The sequence below is a fragment of the Rhinoderma darwinii genome, chromosome 5 (genome assembly GCF_050947455.1).
Source record: "Rhinoderma darwinii isolate aRhiDar2 chromosome 5, aRhiDar2.hap1, whole genome shotgun sequence".
NCBI lineage: Eukaryota > Metazoa > Chordata > Amphibia > Anura > Rhinodermatidae > Rhinoderma > Rhinoderma darwinii.
The window spans coordinates 272,312,466-272,336,118 of NC_134691.1; the positions used below are offsets into that span (position 1 = coordinate 272,312,466).

Consider the following 23,653-nt stretch of genomic DNA (forward strand, 5'->3'; position numbering starts at 1 on the left):
GTTTCAAAATTTTAACTCATATTTATCTATTTTATTTTCTTAACCCTGTTTAAATTTTCTATCCATTTAATATAGTAACAGAGATTGCATATTTAAAGGGGTTTTCTCATAACTCCTGTGCACATGCCTATTAGGACATATGAACTTCATAGCAGTAGACATAGCCTGTCTATGCATTACGTAGTCGGTCATTTATTTGAATGGCTAGCATGTAATACTACATTTCCCCTGTAGTGGCCGCTGCAGGGAAAATGTTCATACAGATGCGGTGAGCTGTTATCGCCGGGGGGTAGAGAAGCCGGACGCCTGGTAATTAGCTGATCGCTGCTCTGGCTTCTATTTAATAAGGGGTTGTTTTTGTGAAATAACAGCTTTAATGGTGGCAACTGACACCTATCTTTAAATTTTAAGAAAAATGTCGACAAGCAAACAAAGTCCACTGCAGGTTTTCTTTTCTGATTAGACATCTGTTAAAAATTTTGAAAACATAAACTTACCTTGCCATCAGCGATCAACCATTGACATATTTCTCCCCTTTGTGCTACAGAAGTGCTACAAGTGCTACAAGTGAATATTATAAAAGGGGTTTTCCCATAATCAATATTTATCACCTATCCACAGGATAGGTGGTAAATATCTAATCGATGGAGGTACCACCACTTACTTTGCTGTTCCTCGGAGCCCCATAGGAATAGAGCGGAAGTGTGCATGCTGAACCACAGCTCCATTCAGTTCTACAGGGCTGCTGAAGGTTGCGGAGCGGCAGTCCCATAGAAATGAATGGAGCGGTGGTCGAGCATGCAAATTATAATATAATCTTAATTAAATGCCATAAATACACTTAACTGAATGTTTAAATGTTAAAGAGGCTCTGTCCCCAGATTATAAGTGTCCTATCTCCTACATAATCTGATTGGCGCTGTAATGTAGATAACAACAGTGGTTTTTATTTTTAAAAACGATCATTTTTGAGCAAGTTATGAGCAATTTTAGATTTATGCTAATTTGTTTCTTAATAGACAACCGGGAGTGTTTTTACTTTTGACCAAGTGGGCGTTGTACAGAGGAGTGTATGACGCTGACCAATCAGTGACCAATAAGCGTCATACACTTCTCATTGTTCCAGCCCAGCTTCTTTCACTGCACAATCACACTGTGCTGTGGATCATGCTGGGCTGTAACAATGAGAAGGATTGGTCACTGATTGGTCAGCGTCATACACTCCTCTGTAGAACGCCCAGTTGGTTAAAAGTAAAAACACACCTAGTTGGTCATTAAGAAACTAATTAGCATAAATCTAAAATTGCTCAAAACTTGCTAAAAAATTATTGTTTTTCAAAATAAAAACCACTGTTGTTATCTACATTACAGCGCCGATCAGATTATGTAGGAGATAGGGCACTTATAATCTGGTGACAGAGCCTCTTTAATTCCTACCAAAATTATCTATTTTGCTCCATCTTAAGAATGACGCTAAAGCCTCATGTACATTGCTATATTTCATATGAAAAATGGTCCATCGCATGGCGTATTACAGAGGTATTTACCCCTAGAAGCAATACTTCTATGGTTGACTAGCTCGAAAATATGGCGGGACTCTAAGTCCTTTTGGCTCTATACATGTAATGCCATATAGACTTCTGCACATGACTCTGCCGTGCATGAGGCCTAAAAGAAATTAATAAAATGCCATTAAATGTACATTAAAAATATGAAACTTATTTCTGTGCTGAGACATAATTGCTTGTAGTTGCAGATCCAAAGCCTGAGGCTGCACTACTGCCAGATTCTGATTACATGGCCTTATTGATGTGGAGTAATGCATGGATGCACCAGCTCCTCCAGAAAGTGACATGCACTTTGTAGCAGCTTTACACTCTGGCTCATCAATTGGGCATATGGAAGAGGTTATGTAAGGTTATGTTCACATATGTGTCGGGTCTTTCGGTTGTTCTGCTCCATCAGAGGAGCAGACCAAGAGAAAACTGGAAGCGATGGTTCCATTGCACCACGGACACCACCGGCGGCCGACGGAACCCATTGAAGGTAATCTCGGCTGGATCTGCGACGGAGGCCCCTAATGGAGCCTTCAACGCAGATGAGCACAAGGCCTAAATCAAGCAATTCCTGTTCAGATTATGCGAATCCAATAAATAATTTTAGGATTGAAGAACAAATGATCTTAGCAAACTCTTCATTCAGGAGGTGTTTTACAGATTGAACAAAGGCTAAATAAATTATAAAAATATAATACAATTCATTGGCAAATTGATGGATCTACTGGCCTCCAAAATCATGTCCTATAAAACAGAAATTAAAGTGATATACGGAATATAATTTGTGATCCAACATCAGTTCTAGAATTCATCATATAGAAATACAAGACACAAATTCAGCAGCATTTTACAGGAATTGGACTGGTAACCATGGCAGCACTAATTACTTCATGTTTTAACTGATTACATGCATATATTCCTCCAAAGTAAAACGGAAAAATATCAATTTGCACTTGGTTAAAATGACAAACACACTGTAAATGAAGCAGAATAATGAACGTAAGAATGAATAATACATGTTCACTATGAATGCTTTCTTTTATAATGTGTTATTTTTATAAATATAAAATTTATTATTTACTATATATAATATACATTATACTTCTACAGCCTTCAGTTAATCCCCAGGATTATTATTGTGTTTTTTTTCAAAAATTATCTATGGGGGATGGGCAGAGTGGAGAGCTATGCAACAAGAGCTGTCCAGGTACTGGTATGCTATGCATAACAATTCTGCAAAGAGGAGAACACTTTGGATGAGACATTAGGGAATGGTCCTACTTAGCTGCCTCACTCGCCCCAACTCAATCCAGTGAACGTTGCAGAATTGGGACTGGGTATGTGTTAGAAAGTTTCTCCGTGTTCAGAATCCAGCGTCTGTGGCGCAATTGGTTACAGAATAGAACTCCTTAAAAAAAACTTGACACGGAACATAAACACATTACTGCAAAGCACTGCTTCTGGTTACATAGTGACAGATATAAAATACTGCCATCTTCTGACTGAAGTTAGAGTTACATAATAGGGATTTTGTGCAGTGTGGATAATGCGAGGACTGTTTAGCACATGATAATTCTAATCTACTTTATAACAATGTATGCAAAGTCCCGCTTCCTCAATCAGCAGGCAAAACATGTCATTAATATTCATAATAATCAGGGCACAAAAGCAGCTTGACAAATAAAACAATAAAAACCTTTAGAGATGCCACTTTGGTAAAAACAAAACAGTACATTATATATATTCTTTCAATGAGCATCTCCGTGGCAATTTACCTGCAATCATCCAAATAGAAAGTAAGCCATATTTTTATACTCCCATTCCGATTGTGCGGTTTTGGCAGTGCCAGCCTTCTTCCTTCTTTCCATTTATTATTAGTACATTATATATATATTTGGCAAGGACGTGGTGTCCGATGCACAGTAGGTCCGCCCACAGCCCGACCTGCAAGAAGCCTGTGAGGAAGGAGATGTGAGTGCTCAGTCTGTCTGTTGTTTGTGCCTTTATTTGTCTGTGTGTCTCTGTGTTTGTGTAGTTCCAGTATGTATGTATGTATGTATGTATGTATGTATGTATGTATGTATGTATGTGCGTCTTTGTGTGTGTGTGTGTGTGTGTGTGCGTGTCTAAGTGCCTATATATGTATCTGTACAGTGGCATAGCTATAGGGGTTGCAACGGTCGCAGTTGCAACCGGGCCCCCATTGCCAGACAGCGCTCACCGAGCTTCCAACTGTATTTGGTCCTCAGAACGCAAATACAGTTCATTGCAATGCTAGAGCCTTGATCCAGCATTCACTGTGCCGCGAGCGGCTCGGCGCAGGCAGGCGCGATGTAGTGACATCATCGCACCTGTCTGCGCTGAGTCACTCACAGCACAGACTGGTTGGGAAGGATTCTCCTCCCGTCGTGGGAACGGGGATAGGTAAGTAACTATGTTATTATTTTTCTATTAGGTACGTACATATGGCTGCATTATACTAGTTATGGGAGGGGGAGGCTCATATGGTACCTGCTCAAGGGCATTATACTATATGGGGGGCATTATACTGTATAGGACAGCTGAAGGGGGCATTATACTGTATGGGGGCATTATACTGTATTGGACAGCTATGGGGGCATTATACTGTATGGGACAGCTATGGAAGGCATTATACTGTATGGGGCATTATACTGTATGGGGGTATTATACTGTATGGGAGGCATTATACTTTATGGGACAGCTATGGGGGCATTATACTGTATGGGAGGCATTATACTGTATGGGACAGCTATGGGGGGGCCTTATAATGTGTGGGGCTTTATACTGTATGGGACAGCTATGGTGAGCATTATACTGTGTGGGGCATTATACTGTATTGGGGTGTAATACTGTATTTGGCAGCTATGGGGGGCATTATACTGTGTGGGACATTATAGTGCATGGGGCAGCTATGGGGGCCATTATACTGTATGGGGCAGCTATAGGGAGTATTATACTGTATGGAGGAATTATACTGTATGGGACAGCTATGGGGGCATTATACTGTATGGGGGGCATTATACTGCATGGGACAGATATGGGAGGTATTATACTGTGTGGGGCATTATACTGTATGGGACAGCTATGGGGGCATTATACTGTATGGGGGTGTTATACTGTATGTGGCAGCTATGGGGGCATTACACTGTATGGCACATTATAGTGCATGGGGCAGCTATGGGGGGCCATTATACTGTATGGGGCAGCTATAGGGTGTATTATACTGTATGGGGGCATTATACTGTATGTGGCAGCTATGGAGAGCATTATACTGTATGGGACAGCTATGGGGGGCATTATACTGTATGGGACAGCTATGGGGGGCATTATACTGTATGTGACAGCTATGGGAGGCATTATACTGTTTGGGGCATTATACTGTATGGGGCAGCTATGGGGGGCATTATACTGTTTGGGGTATTATACTGTCTGGGACAGCTATGGTGTGCATTATACTGTGTGGGGCATTATACTGTATGGGACAGCTATGGGGGCATTATACTGTATGGTAGGTGTTGTACTGTATGTGGCAGCTATGGGGGCATTATACTGTATGGGACATTATAGTGTATGGGGCAGCTATGGGGGCATTATACTGTATGGGAGCATTATACTGTATGGGGCAGCTATGGGGGCATTATACTGTATGGGACATTATAGTGTATGACGCAGCTATGGGGGGCATTATACTGTATGTGGCAGCTATGGAGGGCATTATAATGTATGGTGGCATTATAGTGTATGAAGTGCATTATACTGTATGGTGGCATTATACTGTATGGGGCAGCTATGGGTGACAATATACTGTGGGGGCAGCTATGGGGGGCATTATACTGCGGGGGCAGCTGAGGGGGGCATTATACTGTGTGTGTGTGTGTGTGTGTGTGTGTGTGTTGGCATCTATGGGGGCATTATACTGTGCGGGCAGCTATGGGGGACATTATACTGTATGTGGGCACCTATGAGGGGCACTATACTGTGTGGGGGCAGCTATGGGGCATTATACTGTGGGGTCAGCTATGGGGAGCATTATCCTGTGGAGGCATTCATGGGGTCCAGTCGGGCAAGGCGGCTAAGCATAGGCATGCGCAGGGGTCTGGTACCGTTTGGAAGGGTTAGGGGGGCCCAAGCTGAATCCTTGTACCAGGGCCCATGGGAATTTAGCTACGCCCCTGTATCTGTATGTGTATATATTTCTATGTGTACATATACTACATTATCTGTACTCAGGGAGTTATCACTGTGTTATCTGTGGTATTACGTAGGACTACAGGTAACATCTACATTATCTGTACACACACACACACACATATTTTTTTCAATGAAGATAACATTAAATTAATCAGAAATACACTCTATACATTGTTAATGTACTAAATGACTATTCTAGCTGCAAACGTCTGGTTTTTAATGCAATATCTATATAGGTGTATAGAGGCCCATTTCCAGCAACCATCACTCCAGTGTTCTAATGGTACATTGTGTTTGCTAACTGTGTTAGAAGGCTAATGGATGATTAGAAAACACTTGAAAACCCTTGTGCCATTATGTTAGCACCGCTGTAAACAGTTTTGCTGTTTAGAGGAGCTATAAAACTGACCTTCCTTTGAGCTAGTTGAGAATCTGGAGCATTACATTTGTGGGTTCGATTAAACTCTCAAAATGGCTAGAAAAAGACAGCTTTCATGTGAAACTCGACAGTCTATTCTAACTGGCAGCTTCATTAAATAGTACCCGCAAAACGCCAGTGTCAACGTCTACAGTGAAGAGGCGACTCCGGGATGCTGGCCTTCAGGGCAGAGTGGCAAAGAAAAAGGCCATATCTGAGACTGGCTAATAAAAGGAAAACGTTAATATGGGCAAAAGCACACAGGCATTGGACAGAGGAAGATTGGAAAAAAGTGTTATGGACAGACGAATCGAAGTTTGAGGTGTTTGGATCACACAGAAGAACATTTGTGAGACGCAGAACAACTGAAAAGATGCTGGAAGAGTGCCTGACGCCATCTGTCAAGCATGGTGGAGGTAATGTGATGGTCTGGGGTTGCTTTGGTGCTGGTAAAGTGGGACATTTGTACAAGGTAAAAGGGATTTTGAATAAGGAAGGCTATCACTCCATTTTGCAACGCCATGCCATACCCTGTGGACAGCGCTTGATTGGAGCCTATTTCATACTACAACAGGACAATGACCCAAAGCACACCTCCAAATTATGCAAGAACTATTTAGAGAAGAAGCAGGCAGCTGGTATTCTATCTGTAATGGAGTGGCCAGCGCAGTCACCAGATCTCAACCCCATAGAGCTGTTGTGGGAGCAGCTTGACCGTATGGTATGCAAGAAGTGCCCATCAAGCCAATCCAACTTGTGGGAGGGACTTCTGGAAGCATGGGGTGAAATTTCTCCCGATTACCTCAGCAAATTAACAGCTAGAATGCCAAAGGTCTGCAATGCTGTAATTGCTGCAAATGGAGCATTCTTTGACGAAAGCAAAGTTTGAAGGAGAAAATTATTATTTGAAAGAAAAATCATTATTTCTAACCTTGTCAATGTTTATTTTTAAATAAATAAACGTTTTGAAAAGGTGTACATGGCCATTAACCTACTTTATAAATGCACACCATCATATGTATAGTTGTCTGCCCTTCTCTTTGATACTGCTGCCCATGTCTATTTTTTACCGTTTCTTCCATAGTGTGATGTTATCCGTAGGCTAGAATCACGCATGGAGTTTTTTTTTTTTAGCTCTGGAAGCTCCAGTGATGCAACTGTCCATATATGGACAGTTGTCACTGGAGCAACTTCAGTCACATCAGAGGGTACAAGGCAGTGAGCTGAAGCGGGGGTTGGGGGGCATTACAAACTCTAGACACAGTTCGCTCCTATCTTAGGTTGCAGTTATGTGTGTTGAGGAGGGGGAAAGGAGGACGCTACACAGCCACACACATATCTGATAAAGATAGACTGGGGTGGGTGAGGGAGAATATGGGGCTCAGGAGTGGAAGAAAAGAGGAGTACACTAGACAATGAGTGGGGAAGCTCCAGTGACAACTGCCCATATATGGACCGTTACATCACTGGAGCCAGGGCCGGCCTTAGGATAGATGGCGCCCAATGCGAAATGATCTTTTGGCGCCCCACCCTCATCATTAAAAAAAATGCCCCATAAAAAAATTATAATGCCCCTTTAGTGCCCCCATACAGTATAATAATAATATTTAATAATATAATATATTACAACCCCTTAAAGGACACAGTATTTTGTCCTATAATTGTGCCCACAGTATTATGCCACCTGTAGTAACCCTACACAGTATAATGTCCGCTTAGTGGCCCCCACAAAGTATAGTGCCCCCCTGTAGATTTTGCCATACAGCCTCCCTGTAGACAGTACACACTCCTCAACATTGGCAAGCCCTTATGCAAATCGAGGAAATAGCAGGTGTCGCTAAGATCTGCAAGTGATTACATTTTTTAGCACCGAGCTCCAATCTGTGACATGTGGGAGGGGCATAAAAGGCAGATTGAAAGCAAAGTTTTTTAGCCACCTGAAACCTCAAAAAATCTGATCAAGTGGCGTGGGATGATTGTGCGATGCCCCCTGTTCGTCGACGTGAAAGACGTTTTTCAAAACGAGATCAACCAATGCGCATGTTGCTCATGCTACTGTGAGCAGCCTGCAAGGCCTAAACATTCTACTATGGCCTGCAGCCAGGGCTGGCCCTAGAATAGATGGCGCCCTGTGCGAAATGATCTTTCGACGCCCCACCCCATCATTAAAAAAAAATGCCCCATAAAAAAATTATAATGCCCCTTTAGTGCCCCCATACAGTATAATAATAATATTTAATAATATAATATATTAGAACCACTTAACCCCTTCCCGCTATTAGGCGTAACTGTACGCCCGGAAACCAAGTGAGTTCCCGCAGACGGGCGTACAGTTACGCCCTGCAGATAAAGCGAGCACAGGAGCTGTGCGCGCTTTATCTTCAGCGGCTGTCAGCTGTTATACACAGCTGACATGCCGCTGCAATGGCTGCGATGGCTGTTACCGCCGATCGCAGCCATTTAACCCCTTCAATGCGGCTGTCAATGACGTCCGCCGCATTGAAGTGGTTGACAGAGGGAGGGAGCTCCCTCTGTAACCCCCGGGCCCCCCCGCGATGGATCGCGGGTGGTGATTGTTGCCATGGCAACCAGGAAGCCGTTACTAGGCTTCCTGGTTGCCCAGGTACGGTAGCCTATTAGGTCCTGCCCGAGGCAGGACCTAATACGCTAACTGTCAAATGGAGAATGACATAAGTAGTGCAGTGTATTGTACTGGGGATCAGAAGACCAGATCTTCAAGTCCCCAGGTCAGTGTAAAAGAAAAAGTAAAAAATAAAAAAAAAAATGTGAAAGAAAAATAAATAAACAAAAGTTAAAAAATAATAAATAAATAATAAAAACAACACTTGCCCTGTTTCCCTGATCAACTCCTTTATTATTAGAAAAAAAATGAAAATATGAAAAAAACTATACATAATAGGTATCGCCGCGTTCGGAACGGCCTGATCTATAAAAATATCACATTATTTTTACCGTACGGTGAACACCGTAAAAAATGTTAATAAAAACCAATGACAGCATTTTATTTTTTGGTCATCTTGTCTCCAAATTTTTTTTAATAAAAAGTGATCAAAAAGTTGCAAGTAACGCAAAATGGTACCAATAGAAACTACAGTTCGTCACGCATAAAACAAGCCGTCCCGCAGCGATATAAACTAAAAAATAAAAAAGTTATGGCTGTCAGAAAATGGCGACACTAAAACATGATTTTTTTAGAAAAGAGTATTTTGTGGGAACGTAGTGAAACGTAAAAAAACGATATAAATTTGGTGTCGCTATAATCGTATCGCCCCGCAGAATAAAGTTCACATGTTGTTTATACTGCACGGTGAGCACTGTAAAAAAAAACTAAAACGAAACGTGCTGGAATGGCTGTTTTTTGGTTTCCTCATCTCCCAAAAAATGGAATAAATAGTGATAAAAAAATCTCATTTTCCACAAAATGGAACCAATAAAAATTACAGCTCGTTCCACAAAAAACGCGCTCCGTCAACGGTAAAATAACATGTTATGACTCTCAAAACGCAATGATGCAAAATTATTCTAAATGACAGCCCAGACTCAGTTTTAGTTCCAGTAGAATTTCACTAAATACCCCACATCGTCATTTGCTGGACCCCACAGGTGGACCTTGTAGATGCAGCGGTGATGAGGAAACTTTAGGGCCTTGTGCGGCTTATAGGGCTAGTGAAGAAGTCAAATATAAGGCAACACTGGAGCGCAGATATTTTGTATAATACCCAATAAACCCGACCTGTGTATAAAGGATTGGTTCAAAGCGTACCACACCAATCCATGGATTATTCATTCTCCCCATTATTACATCATCTTATTATGACCTGTGGCACTCCGGCCAGCTTACATATGCCCTGATGCAGTCCGCCCAGCTTACATATACCCTGATGTACTCCGCCCAGCTTACATATACCCTGATGTACTCCGCCCAGTTTACATATACCCTGATGTACTCCGCACAGCTTACATATACCCTGATGTACTCCTCACAGTTTACATATAGCCTGATGTACCCGCACATATTACATATACCCTGATGTACTCCACAGTTTACATATATCCTGATGTACTACGCACAGCTTACATATATCCTGATGTACTCCGCGCATATTACATATACCCTGATGTACTCCGCACAGCTTACATATATCCTGATTTACTCCTCACAGCTTACATATGCCCTGATGTACTCCGCCCAGCTTACATATACCCTGATGTACTCCGCCCAGCTTACATATACCCTGATGTACTCCGCCAAGCTTACATATACCCTGATGTACTCCGCCCAGCTCACATATGCCTCCACATTATAAGCTGAAATACCACTAATACACCAAGCAAAATCTGCGTTTCAAAAGCCAAATGGTGGTCCAACTGAGCCTGGCAGTGTACCCAAACGGCAATTTATGACCACATATGGGGTATTCTGGACAACCTGTTTAACAATTTATGGGATGTGTGTCTACGGTGGTACAAGCTGGGCACAACACATTGGGCACTGAAATGGCATATCTGTGGAAAACAGCAATTTTCAATCTGCAACATCTATTCTTTACTCATTTTTTCAAAACACTTGTGCGGTCAAAATGCTCACTACACCCCTAGATCAATTCTTTGAGGGATATAGTTTCCAAAATGGGGTAATTTTTCGGGGGATACCTCTGTACTGGTACTATAGCTCAATGCAACATGGTGTCAAAAAACAAATCTTATAAAATCTCCACTCCGAATACTAAATGGCGCTCCTTCCCTTTAGAGCCTTGCTGTGTGTCCAAATAGCAGTTTATGACCACGTGTGGGGTATTTCCCTACTCTGAAGAAGTTGCTTTACAAATGTTACGGTGCTTTTTCTCCTTTATTTGTTGAAAAAAATGAAATTTTTCATGTTTACTGCCCAATTCTAATGAAATCTATGAAACACCTGGGGGGTCAAAATGCTCACTACACCCCTAGTTGAATTCCTCTAGGGGTGTAGTTTCCCAAATGGAGTCACTTTTGGGGGATTTCCACTGTACTGGTACCTTAGGAGCTTTACAAATGCGACATGGTGCCGAGAAATCAAACCAGCAAAATCTGTGCTTCAAAAGCTAAATGGCGTGCCTTCCCTTCTGAGTCCTGCTGCTTCCCCAAACAGCCGTTTATGACCACATGTTGGGTATTTCCGTACTCTGAAGAAGTTGCTTTACAAATGTTGGGGTGCTTTTCCTCATTTATTTGTTGAAAAAAATAAAAATTTTGAGGTAAAGCTACATCTTACACTTGTAGGGCATGTTTACACACGTTTTTTGTAAGGCAAAAAACAAACTGCCTCAAAATTCCTTCAGGAACTGACAGCATTGTTTGACCTTGTTTTTGTGTTTTTTCTTAAGCCGTTGAAGCTAATGCAAAAGACGCAGGCAAAAAAAATCCAAACGGGTGCCGCAAATTTCAATTGGAGGTCAGAGGCGGAAACCATTTGAAGACCGCCAGCCCCCCACTCACAGTCAAATGACCATCTGCCCCCACTCACAGTAAAATGACCATCAGCCCCCCACTCAGAGTAAAATGACCATCAGCCCCCCACTCATAGTAAAATGACCATCAGCCCCCCACTCACACTAAAATGACCATTAGCTCCCCACTCACAGTAAAATGACCATCAGCCCACCACTCACAGATTCCCCCTTGTAGGTAGCGCCACACAGCCCCCTTGTAGGTAGCGCCACACAGCCCCCTTGTGAGTAGCACCACACAGCCCCCTTGTAGGTAGCGCCACACAGCCCTCTTGTAGGTAGCGCCGCACAGCCCCCTTGTAGATAGCGCCACACAGCCCCCTTGTAGGTAGCGCCACACAGCCCACTTGTAGGTAGCGCCACACAGCCCCCTTGTAGGTAGCGCCACACAGCCCCCTTGTAGGTAGCACCACACAGCCCCCTTGTAGATAGCGCCACACAGCCCCCTTGTAGATAGCGCCACACAGCCCCCTTGTAGATAGCGCCACACAGCCCCCTTGTAGATAGCGCCACACAGTGCCCCTGTGGATAGGGCCACACAGCCACCTGTAGAGAGCGCCACACAGCCCTCTGTAGGGAGCGCCACCCAGCCCCCTGGTAGGGAGCGCCACAAAGCCCCCTGGTAGGTAGCATCACACAGCCCCCTTGTAGATAGCGCCACACAGCCCACTTGTTGATAGCGCCACACAGCCCCCTGTATAGAGCGCCACACAACCCACTGTAGGGAGCGCCACACAGCCCCCTGGTAGGTAGCACCACACAGCCCCCTTGTAGATAGCGCCACACAGCCCCCTTGTAGATAGCGCCACACAGTCCCCCTGTGGATAGGGCCACACAGCCACCTGTAGAGAGCGCCACACAGCCCTCTGTAGGGAGCGCCACACAGCCCCCTGGTAGGGAGCGCCACAAAGCCCCCTGGTAGGTAGCATCACACAGCCCCCTTGTAGATAGCGCCACACAGCCCACTTGTAGATAGCGCCACACAGCCCCCTGTAGAGAGCGCCACACAACCCACTGTAGGGAGCGCCACACAGCCCCCTGGTAGGGAGCGCCACACAGCCCCCTGGTAGGGAGCGCCACACAGCCCCCTGGTAGGGAGCGCCACACAGCCCCTTGGTAGGGAGTGCCACACAATCTCCTGGTAGGGAGCGCCACACAGCCCCCTGGTAGGGAGCGCCACACAGGTCCCTGGTAGGGAGCACCACACAGTCCCCTGGTAGGGAGCGCCACACAGCCCCTGGTAGGTAGCGCCACACAGCCCCCTTTTAGATAGCACCACACAGACACCTTGTAGATAGCGCCACACAGTCCCCCTGTGGAGAGCGCCACACAGCCCTCTGTAGGGAGCGCCACACAGCCCCCTGGTAGGGAGCGCCACACTGTCCCCTTGTAGGTAGCGCCACACAGCCCCCTTGTAGATAGCGCCACACAGCCCCCTTGTAGATAGCGCCACACAGCCCCCTTGTAGATAGCGCCACACAGCCCCCTTGTAGATAGCGCCACAAAGCCCCCTGGTAGGGAGCACCACAAAGTCCTCTGGTAGGGAGCGCCACAAAGCCCCCTGGTAGGGAGCGCCACACAGCCCCCTGTAGGGAGCGCTACACAGCCCCTGGTAGGGAGCGCCACACAGCCCCCTGGTAGGGAGCGCCACACAGCCCCCTGATAGGGAGCGCCACACAGCCCCCTGGTAGGAAGCGCCACAGAGCTCACTGGTTGGTAGTGCTACACAGCCCACAGCCCCCTGGTTGGTAGTGCCACACAGCCAACAGCTCCCTGGTTGGTAGTGCCACAGAGCCCCCTGGTTGGTAGTGCCACACAGCCGACAGCTCCCTGGTTGGTAGTGCCACACAGCCCACAGCCCCCTTGTAGATAGCAAACCCCTCTCCTGTAGATAGCGCCACTGTAGCTCCCTGAAGGAGCGGAATCCTCTTGTGGCCGGGGATTCAGCTCCTGGAGCCCTCCTTGATGTCGCTGTCCATATATGGACAGTGACATCAGGGGAAACTTCTGCAGCAGAATCCCCGTCCACAGCATTGCCGACTCTGTGACCGGGGAGTCCACTCCAGGAGAATCTCCTGTCGTCCGCTGCAGGAGTTTCCCCTAATGTCACTGTCCATATATGGACAGAGACATGAAGGAGCGGAATCCCCGGCCACACGGGGATTCCGCTCCTTCAGGGAGCTACAGTGGCGCTAGTAGATAGCAGAGCAGGGAGATACCTCCCTGCTCTGGTACAGTGCCGTCGCTACTGCTGTAGCATCCGCAGCAGCTGATGCTAGCGTCACTACCACCCTCATGCCTGGTGTCGCCGCCAGCAGCCTCTATGGCTGCTACAGCGGTAGCGACGGCCACTAAGGGAAGAACTGCCCGGGCAGAAAGGCGACTGCTGAGTCGTCGGGCCCGGGCGCTTCTGAAACAAGCAGGAGAAGGGAGCCAGTGCAGTGCCCCCTTCCACCTGCTGGAGTGATGCGTCCTGTGCGAAGGCACAGGTCGCACACCCCTAAGGCCGGCCCTGACTGGAGCTTCCCGACATATCTGTTAAACTGAGGCTGTGAGTTTATGACAGTGTCATCCATCAACAATAGGCTATAATGCTACCCGTTTAATGGACCCGTCATAAAAAGGATCATGAGAGTTCATGACGTATCTGTTGAATGAATATCAATATAGCCAATGGGTGACGGATGCCATTTTTAGGTATTAATTACGGCTTCCGTTCAACATTTACGTCAGGAGTTTTTCCCGGTGTAAACAGTACGTCAAAATTTAGACCATAATGCAGTGTGAAAGGTGTATTAGCCTTTTGTGAATGCTCAGTGACAAGCATGAAAACTGAAATAAATAAAAAAAACAGTTTAGCATAAAAACTGGCCCACTTAAGCAATAGGTCATTTTCCCATGATACTTTCCCTTAAAATGTAATTTGCAGCTATTTATTCAAAATCTGTAGAGGTGTGTGTGTGTGTGTGTGTGTGTGTGCGCGCGCGCGCGCGTGTGTGTGTGTGTGTGTGTGTGTGTGTGTGTATAATATTTTCTGCCTGATTCCTCTGTGTATTAAAATTGATGGAAACACTAAAGTTGGCCATATTCTAGTGATTTTAGCAAGCGACTTTTGTTGAAACGGTATTCCCAGAATTGACAATATTCACCTATCCGCAGGATAGGTGATAATTGTCTGATCACTGGGAAACCTTCCACCTTCCTCCACACTGCCCGACATTGAGTCATTGACAAGGACATTGAATAGAGCGGCAGTCGAGCATGCGTGCCGCTGCTCCATTCAAAGTCTTTGGGAATTACGCAGACAATGGAGTACAACGCTCGGCTGTTTCCATAATTTCCAAGGAGATTGAATGAACTGCGGGAGAGGGGGAATTCAGGCGGATCTGCCAGTTTGGGACCGCCGTTCTCGCGATCAGTGGGGTTCTCAGGGCTGAGGCCCCCAACGATCATACAATTATGACCTATACTGTTTATATGTGATCATTTTCAATTGTGGGGCAACCCCTTTAATTGCTGGTCTGAAAAGGTTGTGGTCTTCAACGACAATTCTATATATCAAATGAAAATATTGAGCAAATTTATGTCTCCCTTGTTAAACTTACAAATTAGGAGCACTCTTTATTTTGGCAATATCTCTGGATATCAAAAACTTTTATGACCACAATGATGCACTTGCTCTCTATGAGTGGCGGTCCTCCACCACCCATTTACCAATTCTTAGAACTACAATTCCTCCTCCCTGTTTGCTACAATCCAGGGCTGGAATCCACTCGACTCCTTGGCTCCGTATAGGTAAACCAAAAAATAAAAATAAGAAAAACAGGAGAGCATTTACAGGGAAGGTATTACGCCTTCCTTCTCAATCCAAAAATATAGACAGATTTTACTCACGGATTTGAGGAGGGGATTTTGTTTTACTCTCCTTCCATTTAGAACCACTAGATAATTAAACCTCGTACACTTTACAGATCTTTAGCTGAGACTGGTCAGGTAAGTATAAAACATTTGTTTTAAGACAATAAAACAAAGTAAAAAAACAGATTCAACTTGTTTCGGGGTGACCACCTTCATCAGGAAAAATTAATGCATACAACATCTATTAAATACCCTTCTCAAACCACCCGCCTTACTACCTGTCACACTGTGCTGAGACTGGAAGTGAAGTCATTACAGGTAAGATACATTTTATTCTATTAATTTAAATGAACCTCAAGTGATCCCATAAAAACGGAAGTTACATTACTTACGTAACTTACTTTAGGAAACCACTTAAAGGTTCATTTAAATAAATTGAAGAAAAGGTATCCTACCTGTACTTCCAGTCTCAGCGGAAGGTGATGGGTGATTCGTTTAAGAGTTTGATAAAATTGAAGTGATTCGTTTTTACATACCACAATATCAGAATAACCACCGATTATTATTGCATGAACAATCATTTGTGCGAACAACAAGCGTTTTATCGCTAGTCTTGTAGTTGATGCACCTATTATCATGCACGATCGCTCATTAGCGTTGGAATCGGACCAATTATTTGCTATTTTAAATGGGCCTTAAGATAACAAGACCGTTCATAAGTATATGTAAGTCTTATTATTAGAAGTGTAGCAGGGTGCAGAGGTAATTGTCGTACCTAGGCCTTGGTGGCTAAGGGGACCAAGTATTATAAATGGTACATGGTAGGTAGGGGGCCCTGTTACAGATTTAAGACTGGGGCCAAGGAGTAACAACTTACTTCTCTGAGGTGAAGATGTAAATGTTTGAAATATTTACATGTTTTGCAAACAGAGCTCATTAAAGTTATTTTCTGTATACATTGAGTCCCAAAAATTCTGTAAATTGAATACTGCTTTGTTTGACCATTTACATCCAAAAGTAGCAAATCAGGTAATTTCAGTCTGGGGTGGGATCCTGCCGATTCTCCCGTACCGGTTGTTAAAATAACAGCCTGTTCATGGAATCGTGGAGATGCGGGATCCTGACCCAGTCCCCCTGCACTCAGGATGCAGATACATTCGAGCAGTCTTTTAGTGCTGGCAAAGTAAGGAAACTATAATTTCCCTGCCCCACCATTCGGCGCTTTATTTTTGATGTAGACTGAATGATGACGTCATCACGCCGCCTGTGTTGTTCCGCCAGAAAAGTCTTAGGTAGATGAGAACAGGCCTGCATTGCTGGAGAATAACATTGGAACGGGGACAGGTGAGTTTGCAACGTTTATTTTTTCAGTGGGCACTGTAAGTGGCACATTTTGCAGGGTGTATTGTGAGTTGCACTGTCTACAGGGGGCACTGTGAGTGGCACTATCTACAGGAGTCACTGTGTGTTGCACTATCTAAGGGGGGCACGGTGTGGGGCACTATCTACAGGGGGCACGGTGTGGGGCACTATCTATAGTGGGCATGGTGTGGGGCACTATCTACAGAGGGCACAGTGTGTTACACTATCTACAGAAGGCACTGTTTGTGGCAACGTATATCTGCAGGATGCACAGCATGTGGTACTATTTTATGGGGCACTTTGTGTGTGGTGCTTTATTTCATAGTGTGTGACACAATTGTATTCAGGGGCACAGTGCTTGGCTATATATTGAGGGGCCCAGTGTACGGTGCTATTATATTCAGCGGAAAAGTGTGTGGCACCGTGAGAATTTTGTTTTCGTTTATATGTGCAGATGTGTTGGAAAAGTGAGGAGCCATATTGGAGGTAAACTTTGCAGAGATGAGTCATGGCCGGAGAAGTCTTCATGGTAATCTGGACCGGTTGGAAAAGAAAAGAGAACGACTCCAATTTGACAAGACATCATCTGTGAGTCACTAAATGCAAAGGTTTGTTCTCCCTCTGACTGATGAGTACTATAGTCACTGTATAATCTGAAGCAAGATCATGGGTAGTATCAAAAGTAAAGGTAGAGGGTTTGCCTTGGGGTGGCAGGGAGAAGCATCCAAGGCCCAACTTGTGCCAGGGACCGGGTCCCCACCAGCCCGAGGCAAACCCTAAAACCGCACAAAAAAACACCTTTGTCTGAATGGGTCCTATATACTTGGGGTCATCCGTAAGTATTTGTGCAAAGTAGGAAAGTAGATATACTGAAAAATGTCAGTAGATATACAGTGGCGACTCGAGACACTTGTACAAAGTCATCCCGGAAAACATCTGTGCATCCACTGCCATTCTAAAATTCACAGAAACATATTAAATTTTATCTCATTATTCAGACCCCTAGGGGACAGTGTATCTAAAGTGTAGATCCACATAGTTTCTTTTTGTAAAAGCAGTCGATTTCGATCTCCACCTCTCCTGACGCTATTTAACTGATAAATTCCCATAAATTTGAGACCAGATGGTGATTGTTTGTGATGGGTTTTGAAATGTACAGCCAATGGGTTTTTCATTTCTCCTCTCACGATGTCGTATATGTGCTCACCAATACGTGTTTGTAGTTATCTCTTTGTTTTTCCAACGTATTGTTTTTCTGGTGCTATATATATATATATATATATAAATTAACAGCTAGAATGCCAAAGGTCTGCAATGCTGTAATTGCTGCAAATGGAGCATTCTTTGACGAAAGCAAAGTTTGAAAGAGAAAATTATTATTTCAAATAAAAATCATTATTTCTAACCTTGTCAATGTCTTGACTATATTTTCTAGTCATTTTGCAACTCATTTGATAAATATAAGTGTGAGTTTTCATGGAAAACACAAAATTGTCTGGGTGACCCCAAACTTTTGAACGGTAGTGTATATATATATATATATATGTATGAGCTTGGTTCTAGCACTGTATATATCTACCGAGCTTGGTTCTGGTGCTTTATACATGTACTGAGCTTAGATCTGGTGCTGTATATATGTACAGAGCTTGGTTCTGGTGTTCTATAAATGTATAAGCTGTATAAGTGACAACTTCAGTATCCGTGTCTGGTGTCCGTGTCAAGTCCATTGTGTGTGCCGACTTCAGTATACATGTCCTGTAATCTCTAAGGTCGTGACATTCTGGTGCTGTTTTTTATGTTGTGAGCTTTGTTCGAGTGCTGTATATATGTATTGAGCTTGATTCTGGTACTGTATTTATGTACCTAGCTTGGTTCTGGTGCTTTATTTATGTACTGAACTTGGTTTTAATGCTGTATTTATGTACTGAGCTTTGTTCTGGTGCTGTAGTTATCTACCGAACTTTGTTCTGGTGCTGTATTTATGTACTGAGATTGGTTTTGGTGCTGTAGTTATGTACTGAGATTGGTTCTGGTGCTATACATGTACATGTGCTGAGCTTAGTTCGGGTACAGTATTTATGTTATGAGCTTGGTTCTGGTGCTTTAGATTTGTACTGAGCTTGGTTCTTTTCCTGTGTTTTTGTATTGAGATTAGTTCTGGTGCTGTATATATGTACTGAGCTTTGTTCTGGTACTGTAGTTATGTACTGGGATTGTTCTGGTGCTGTATTTATGTTATAAGCTTGGTAATGGTCAGTGGCGTAACTACCGCTATAGCAGCCGTAGCAACTGCTATGGGGCCCGCGGCATGAGTGGGCCCCCGTGTCGCCCGCCGGCATGGGCCCCCACCATGGCCGGAGGCTCCGCTAGCTGCCGCTATGGCTGCTACAGCGCGACGCCACTGAACACTATGGCAGAGCAGGGAGGTATCTCCCCGCTCTGCCATTAAAGGGGCTGTTCCTACATAAGACATGTATCCCCTATCCACAGGATAGGGGATACATGTGTGATCGCTGGCAGCGATAGGGAGAACGGGGGACCGAAAATCCCCCAATATTCTCCATGACAAACCTTGGACTTCCAGGGTCTGTGTCGGCAGCTCCGTAGAAATGAATGGTGCGCCGGTCGCGCTTGTGCGCATGCGTGACCAGCGCTCCTTTCATTTGTATTGAGCTGCGCAGACTGCGGAAGTCAGACGTTAGTAACGGAGAACTTCGGGGGACTTTCGGTCCTCCTTATCGCTGCCAGCGATCACACATGTATCCCCTATCCTGTGGATAGGGGATACATTACTTTTGTAGGACACACTATAGGTCAGATTTTTTTGGGGGGTTGGGGCTGCATGGCGTTACCTACAGGGGGGGCTATATAGCGTTACCTACAGGGGGGGCTGCATGGCGTTACCTACAGGGGGGCTGTATGGCGTTACCTACAGGGGGGGCTGTATAGCGTTACCTACAGGGGGGCTGTATGGCGTTACCTACAGGGGGGCTGTATGGCGTTATCTACAGGGGGGCTGTATGGCGCTATCTACAGGGGGGCTGTAATGCGTTATCTACAGGGTGGGCTGTATGGCATTATCTACAGGGGGGGCTGTATGGCGTTATCTACAGGGTGGCTGTAAAAAAGGCACTATCTACAAGGGGAGGTTGTGTGACACCCAGGGGAGGGGGGCCCCCAGGTAGGGGGGGCCCCAGGGGAGGGGGTCCCCAGTCAAAAGTTTGCTATGGGGCACAGTCTTTCCTAGTTATGCCCCTGGTTATGGTACTGTATTTAAGTTATGAGCTTGGTTATGCTGCACTATTTATGTATTGAGCTTGGTTCTGGCGCTGTATTTATGTACTGAGCTTGTTTCTAGTGCTGTATTTATGTACAGAGCTTTGTTCCAGTGCTGTACATATGTACTAAGCTTGGTTCTGGTGCTGTATATATGTACGGAGCTTGGTTCTAGTGCTGTATATATACACTACCGTTCAAAAGTTTAGGGTCACTTAGAAATTTCCTTATTTTTGAAAGAAAAGCACAGTTTTTTTCAATGAAGATAACATTAAATTAATCAGAAATACACTCTATACATTGTTAATGTGCTAAATTACTATTCTAGCTGCAAACGTCTGGTTTTTAATGCAGTATCTACATAGGTGTATAGAGGCCCATTTCCAGCAACCATCACTCCAGTGTTCTAATGGTACATTGTCTTTGCTAACTGTGTTAGAAGGCTAATGGATGATTAGAAAACACTTGAAAACCCTTGTGCCATTATGTTAGCACCGCTGTAAACAGTTTTGCTGTTTAGAGGAGCTATAAAACTGACCTTCCTTTGAGCTAGTTGAGCATCTGGAGCATTACATTTGTGGGTTCGATTAAACTCTCAAAATGGTGGGGCGGGGCTTAGCTATGGCGGAGTAAGCACGCACATCGGGGGAGCTCCGTGCAGCGAAGTGCTTAATAGCAGCCTGAGCCCGTCTAAGACCGGCGGGAGATGCCAGCAAAACGCAGGGGACAAGGCACTACACCCTCCCGCTCCCTACCTAGCTTGCAGACGCGGAGTGCTAGCATGGAGCGCTTCCTATCAGCGGCGTCTGATTCTCAACTCCCAGGTGTCATGGCGGACCCGGCACTGCATCCTGCCACGTGCAGCTCTATGGGCCTTCAGCACGCAGCAGCAGGAGCTGAAGCGCAGGGACAGAGGATCGCACCACAGCCTGGGGCCAGCAGCTATGAGGTACCGCACGTGTCCCCTGTCCTATCTAGCCCTGTACTTCAATCAGCCACCGTGTCCCTGCCCAGAAGCCCAGATACTGATTCTGTCCCTTTACAGCCTGCATTGCATGCAGATTTACATCTGCTCAGGGAACTGATCCAAGCTTTACCTACCAGGCAGGACTTAGATTCCCTGGTGACCAGAATTGAACAGTCCCACCAACAAGATATCGCTGCCTTACAGCAAGAAGTGGATAGGGTGGACACTAGGATTACCGGCACAGACCAAGCGGTCTCCAATATTGACAGCAGAGTGCTAGCTCTGGAGCAGGCAGCCATTTCCAGCAGAACACATATACAGTCTCTGGCGTTACAGTTAGACGATCAGGAGAACAGGGGTCGCAGGAATAATATCCGTCTGAAAGGCCTCCCAGACCTGGGTCCCAGAGATGACCTTCCAGCCAGGATAACTGCCATCTTTAACACGGTCACTAACAGGCCGTTGGAAGCGACATTTTTGCTAGATCGTGTCCATAGGGTTTCTCGGCCTGGTCCGAACGACCCAGCCAACCCTCGTGATGTTCTGTGTAGACTACATTACTACTCGGACAAGGATTTAATCATTCAAGGCGCCGTGGTCACATGGTCCGGTCACGGTGGATGAATGCAGGGTCACGATATATCCAGATGTCTCCCCACGTACGCTCTATATGAGGCGCCTCCTGCATCCACTACTAGAGAAGATCAAAGCTGCGGGAGCCACTTATAGATGGGGTCACCCGTTCCACGTGGTCGTAAGGAAAGAATCAGCCACCTTTCTTTTGCGCCATTTCTCAGATTTGGAGGCCTTATTCAATTTCCTGCAGATCGAGTTGTTTCCAGTCCCGGATTGGCTGGCATTGGACAGGCCGGAACCATCGCAACGCCGGCGCGCTTGGCGCCCTAGCCAACATCTCGACAGACCTTCGCTCCGAGAGTCATTAAGGTCTCAGCCGGACCTTTCGCTACTACTACCGCCCGAGGCCTGACGTGGATTACCCTCGGAAGTTGTTCTGACAGTTCCTCCGAGAAGTGCCTTTTCTCAACGGAACTTTGTGTGCAGTCCTGGTTCTTCCTGAGACTTCCGTGGACAGTGAACTGTCACCAAAGATCCCACAGATGCCTGCAGAACTGTAGATATGATCCGACATACAGTTTACCCTTCTTCCTTCCTTGTCCTCCCCCCCCTCTCTCTTCCCCCCCCCCTCCCCTCTCCCCCTCTCTCTCTCCCCCCCCCTCCCCTCTCCCCCCCCCTCCTCTCTCCCCCTCGTGAATTGTTAGGAAATTGCTCGTGTTACGACATATTGTTAGTATTGATGCACAAGGCCACATGATGTTATCAAAGGCAGTGGTATTACTATTCATAAGGTTTCATTTACTACCTGTGACCTAACTTGTGATCCGATTTGCTTTATCTGTATCTTGTTGAATGTCGTATTAGGGCTCTTTCTGAGGAGTCCCTTACTTATCCCTTTCCTCTCCCCACCCTCTTTCCCCTTTCCCTCCTCCTCATACCCTCTCCCCTCCCCCCCTCTCTCCTCTTACCTTCCCCCCCTCCTCTTTTCCCCCCTTCTCCTCAATCTCCCCCCCCCACCCTTTTAAATAGGTCGTGCTAGTAATCCGGGTCCTCCAATAAGTGGAGTTTAATGTTATATATCTCAGGTCACAGATAGTGTCGCTCTGGGTTTACAGTGTTCTTCTCTCGCAGCTTTTCAGATGAAGGGTTAAGTTGGCTTATATGGCCGTGTTTTTGTTGTAGGGCCAGGTAACAAAATGTTATGTCCTCCCTTGCCCGCCAAACATCGGACGAGTTTTTGTTCAAAGTTTTGTGCTTCTCGCTGCATGGGGCTCCCCCCCCACTCCTCATTGGTTTTCTTTGTTCCCGTTTTGTTATTAACCTTTTCTCCACAGGTCTCCGTGCCGTGTGGGTGTCGGCCTTTGGGTCTTTTTTTATTTTATTTTTTCTCTCTCTGTCAATTTCCTTTTTTTTTTTCCTTTTTTTCCTCCTTTTTTTCTCTCTGGTCTCTCCCCCTACTCCTCTGTGTCTTCTTTCCCTCCCCTCCTTTGTTTCCATCACCTACCGGGGACATGGCCCGCCACTCCCAGACTGACCTTCGGATAGGCTCGTTGAATGTCAAGGGGTTACATAGTCCCGGGAAGCGATCCATTTTGTTCAACATGCTGAAAGGTAGACACTTACATGTAGCTTTCCTGCAGGAAACGCACCTTAGTGAACAAAAACCTTTTAAGATGTCTAATCTATGGTTTCCACATGCCTATCATAGTTTCTCTCCTGACCCGAAATCCAGGGGGACAAGTATTCTCCTGTCTCGTTCTCTTCCGTGGGAATTTCTGGACTCTCGCAGTGATGGGATGGGGCGAATGCTACTACTCAAGGGCAGCATTAATTCACAGATCTACACCTTTGCTTCCTTCTACCTACCCAATGTGGGTCAAGGTTCAGCTCTGCTCGGTTTTTTGGATGAGCTAGAGGAGTT

The 23,653-nt window shown here is 45.4% G+C and overlaps 1 long non-coding RNA gene across 2 annotated transcripts in view; it reads right to left on the minus strand.

Moving 5' to 3' along the window:
- The window catches only part of LOC142651908 (uncharacterized), a 161,341-nt gene that overhangs the window by 1,811 nt on the left and 135,877 nt on the right, over positions 1-23,653 (minus strand). The window contains exons 3-4 of one of the 2 annotated variants that reach the window (XR_012847732.1): positions 3,332-3,511; positions 2,727-2,975 (exon numbers count right to left, since the gene is read on the minus strand). This is a non-coding gene — a long non-coding RNA (uncharacterized LOC142651908). Of the gene's footprint in view, positions 1-2,726; positions 2,976-3,331; positions 3,512-23,653 lie in introns of those variants that run through there. The other variant, XR_012847733.1, reaches the window with a different exon arrangement.